The sequence below is a fragment of the Arachis hypogaea genome, chromosome 5 (genome assembly GCF_003086295.3).
Source record: "Arachis hypogaea cultivar Tifrunner chromosome 5, arahy.Tifrunner.gnm2.J5K5, whole genome shotgun sequence".
Classification (NCBI taxonomy): domain Eukaryota; kingdom Viridiplantae; phylum Streptophyta; class Magnoliopsida; order Fabales; family Fabaceae; genus Arachis; species Arachis hypogaea.
The window spans coordinates 89843106-89847999 of NC_092040.1; the positions used below are offsets into that span (position 1 = coordinate 89843106).

The window sequence follows — 4894 nt, forward strand, 5'->3', positions numbered from 1 at the left end:
AACCATCTCAAAAACTAAAAACGTAGAAACCTCAAATGAAACCCTTACCGGCAACTTTTCCGGCAATGGCAGATGTAGCCAGAAGCTCCGGCGGTGGTTCCGGTGGCCTCAGAACCCCGGCAGCGGCGGATCTGAACCCTCTCCTGACCGCGGTTCAACTAACCATCACCAGCAACGGCGACGGACATCAGCAGCGGTGAATGGCAGTAGCTCCGGTGTGGTACCGACAGCCACAACCACTCCCGGCGGCCAAAATCACAGAGGTGCAGCTCCTTTCTCCGGTCAGATCCAACGGCCGTAAAAGGATCAACCCCGACTCGCGACGCCATTTCCTCCTCCCTTCATCCTTGACAGCGGCAGACCTAGCAGGAAGAGGAAGAGGACCCTCGGCGCGGTGAAACGGCAGTGGTCAGTGGCGCGTCGGTGATGAGCGGATAATTTATACGCTTTTTGGCATTGTTTTTAGTTAGTTTTTAGTAAGTTCAAGCTACTTTTAGGGATGTTTTCATTAGTTTTTATGTTAAATTCACATTTCTGGACTTTACTATGAATTTGTGTATTTTTCTGTGATTTCAGGTAAATTCTGGCTGAAATTGAGGGACTTGAGCAAAACTCTGATAGGAGGCTGACAAAGGACTACTGATGCTGTTGGAATCTGACCTCCCTGCATTCGAAATGGATTTTTTGGAGCTACAAAACTCTAAATGGCGCGCTCTCAACGCCGTTGGAAAGTAGACATCTAGAGCTTTCCAGCAATATATAATAGTCCATACTTTATTCGGGAATTGATGACGTAAACTGGCGCTCAACGCCAGCTCCATGTTGCTATTTGGAGTCAAACGCCAGAAACACGTCACGACCCGGAGTTGAACGCCCAAAACACGTTACAACTTGGCGTTCAACTCCAAGAGAAGCCTCAGCTCGTGGATAGATCAAGCTCATCCCAAACATACACTAAGTGGGCCCCGGAAGTGGATTTATGCATCAATTACTTACTTCTGTAAACCCTAGTAGCTAATTTATTATAAATAGAACTTTTTACTAGTGTATTGAAGAATCTTTGGACGTTTAGTTCTTAGACCATGGGGGCTGGCCATTCGGCCATGCCTGAACCTTTCACTTATGTATTTTCAACGGTGGAGTTTCTACACACCATAGATTAAGGGTGTGGAGCTCTGCTGTACCTCAATTTTCAATACAATTACTATTATTTTCTATTCAATTCTCTTTATTCCTATTCTAAGATATTCGTTGCACTTCAACTTGATGAATGTGATGATCTGTGACACTCATCATCATTCTCACCTATGAACGCGTGTGACTGACAACCACTTCCGTTCTACCTTAGGCCGGGCGCATATCTCTTGGATTCCTTAAACAGAATCTTCGTGGTATAAGCTAGAATTGATGTCGGCATTCATAGGAATCCGGAAAGTCTAACCTTGTCTGTGGTATTCCGAGTAGGATTCCGGGATTGAATGACTGTGACGAGCTTCAAACTCCTGAAGGCTGGGCGTTAGTGACAGACGCAAAAGAATCAAGGGATTCTATTCCAACCTGATTGAGAACCGACAGATGATTAGCCGTGCTGTGACAGAGCATTTGGACCATTTTCATTGAGAGGATGGGATGTAGCCATTGACAATGATGATGCCCTACATACAGCTTGCCATGGAAAGGAGTATGAAGGATTGGATGAAAGCAGTAGGAAAGCAGAGATTCAAAAGGAGCACAGCATCTCCATACACCTATCTGAAATTCCCACCATGGAAATACATGAGTAACTTTATCTTTATTTCCTGCTTATTATTTATTATTTTCGAAAACCCAATAATCAATTACTATCTGCCTGACTGAGATTTACAAGATGACCATAGCTTGCTTCATACCAACAATCTCTGTGGGATCGACCCTTACTCACGTAAGGTATTACTTGGATGACCCAGTACACTTGCTGGTTAAGTTGAACGGAGTTGTGTCTACACATAGAAAAGAGCCACAATAATGATTCCATACAATAACAAAGAATACTATATTGATGTGATCACAATTTCGTCCACCAAGTTTTTGGCGCCGTTGCCGGGGATTGTTCGAGTATGGACAACTGACGGTTCATCTTGTTGCTCAGATTAGGTAATTTTCTTTTCAAAAACTTTTCAAAAATCTTTTTCAAAATTTTTCTTTTCTTTTTCGTTTTTTTTCAAAAACATTTTCGAAAAAAAATTAATAAAAATCCAAAAAAAATTAATAAAATCATAAAAATAAAAAAATATTTTGTGTTTCTTGTTTGGGTCTTGAGTCAATTTTTAAGTTTGGTGTCAATTGCATACTTTTAAAATTTTTTCTTTCATTTTTCGAAAATTCATGCATTCATGGTGTTCTTCATGATCTTCAAGTTGTTTTTGACAAGTCTTCTTGTTTGATCTTGATGTTTTCTTATTTTGTGTTATTTGTTGTTTTTCATATGCATTTTTTGTTTGTTAGAGTCCATGCATTAAAGATTTCTAAGTTTGGTGTCTTGCATGTTTCCTTTGCATCAAAAATTTTTCAAAATTATGTTCTTGATGTTCATCATGATCTTCAAAGTGTTCTTGGTGTTCATCTTGACATTCATAGTGTTCTTGCATGCATCTTGTATTTTGATCCAAAATTTTCATGTTTTGGGTCATGTTTGTGTTTTTCTCTCTCATAATTAAAAATTCAAAAATCAAAAATATATCTTTTCCTTTTTTCTCTCCAAATTTTCGAAATTTTGGGTTGACTTGGTCAAAAATTTTTAAAATTAGTTGTTTCTTACAAGTCAAGTCAAATTTTCAATTTTAAAAATCTTATCTTTTCAAAATTTTTTTCAAAAATTATATCTTTTTCATTTTTTCTATTTTTCAAAAATTTCAAAAATCTTTTTCAAAATATTTTCAAAATCTTTTTCTTATCTTTATATCTAATTTTCGAAATTACACTAACAATTAATGTGATTGATTCAAAAATTTTAAGTTTGTCACTTTCTTGTTAATTTCTTGTTAGTTAAGTAATTAATTTTAAAAATTAAATCTATCTTATCTTATCTTCTTATCTTTTCAAATTTGATTTTAATATCTTTTTCAACTAACTAATTAACTTTTTGTTTGTTTCTTATCTTTTTCAAAACTACCTAACTACTTTTTCCTTTCTAATTTTTAAAAATACCTCTCTCTTTTTCAAAAATTCTTTTTAATTGTTTTAAATTTTAATTTTAATCATATCTTATCTTTAATTTTTAAAATCACTAACTCCTTTTCAAAAATTAATTTTCGAATTCTCCCTCTCTTTTCTCACTCTATTTAATTATTTATTTACTGACACTTCTCTTCACCTCTCTTCATCCAAAAATCCGAACTCACTCCTCCCCCTGTGTTTGGATTCTTCACTCTTCCTTCTTTTATTCTCTTCTTCTTTTACTAACATAAAGGAATCTCTATACTGTGACATAGAGGATTCCTCTTCTTTTCTTGTTTTCTTCTCTTTCATATGAGCAGGAACAAGGAAAAAGGTACTCTTATTGAAATTGATCCAGAACCTGAAAGGACTCTGAAGAGGAAACTAAGAGAAGCTAAACAATCCAGAAACAACCTTTCAGAAATTTTTGAACAAGAGAAGGAGATGGCAGCCGAACCCAACAACAATAATGCAAGAAGAATGCTTGGTGACTTCACAAAACCAACGTCCAAATTTGATGGAAGAAGCATCTCCATTCCTGCCATTGGAGCCAACAATTTTGAGCTTAAGCCTCAACTAGTTGCTTTAATGCAACAGAACTGCAAGTTTTATGGACTTCCATCTGAAGATCCTTACCAGTTTTTAACTGAGTTCTTGCAGATTTGTGAGACTGTTAAGACGAATGGAGTAGATCCTGAAGTCTACAGGCTCATGCTTTTCCCTTTTGTTGTAAGAGATAGAGCTAGAATATGGTTGGATTCACAACCTAAGGATAGCCTGGACTCCTGGGATAAGCTGGTCACAGCCTTCTTGGATAAATTCTTTCCTCCTCAAAAGCTGAGCAAGCTTAGAGTGGATATTCAGACCTTTAAACAAAAAGATGGTGAATCCCTCTATGAACCTTGGGAAAGATACAAGCAGTTGACCAAAAGGTGTCCATCTGACATGTTTTCAGAATGGACCATATTAGATATATTCTATTATGGTCTATCTGATTTTTCGAAAATGTCATTGGACCATTCTGCAGGTGGATCCATTCACCTAAAGAAAATACCTGCAGAAGCTCAAGAACTCATTGACATGGTTGCAAATAACCAATTCATGTACACTTCTGAGAGGAATTCCGTGAATAATGGGATGCCTCAGAGGAAGGGAGTTCTTGAAATTGATGCTCTGAATGCCATATTGGCTCAGAACAAAGTGTTGACTCAGCAAGTTAACATGATTTCTCAAAGTCTGAATGGATGGCAAAATGCATCCAACAGTACTAAAGAGGCAGCTTCTGAAGAAGCTTATGATCTTGAAAATCCTGCAATAGCAGAGGTAAATTACATGGGTGAACCTTATGGAAACACCTATAACTCATCATGGAGAAATCATCCAAATTTCTCATGGAAGGATCAACAAAAGCCTCAACAAGGCTTTAACAATGGTGGACGCAATAGGCTAAGCAATAACAAGCCTTTTCCATCATCTTCTCAGCAACAGACAGAGAATTCTGAACAAAGCACTTCTAATTTAGCCAATCTAGTCTCTGATCTGTCAAAAGCCACTTTCAGTTTCATGAGTGAAACAAGATCCTCCATCAGAAATTTGGAGGCATAAGTGGGCCAGCTGAGTAAGAAAGTCATTGAAACTCCTCCCAGTATTCTCCCAAGCAATACAGAAGAGAATCCAAAAGGAGAGTGCAAGGCCATTG

General features: G+C 37.3%; 1 non-coding gene across 1 annotated transcript; it reads right to left on the reverse strand.

Moving 5' to 3' along the window:
* Positions 1-4038: 4038 nt before the first annotated feature.
* LOC112804217 (small nucleolar RNA R71) lies at positions 4039-4142 on the reverse strand. The gene has a single exon (XR_003202834.1). It is a non-coding gene; the product is annotated as a small nucleolar RNA R71 (small nucleolar RNA).
* Between the last annotated feature and the right edge of the window lie 752 nt (positions 4143-4894).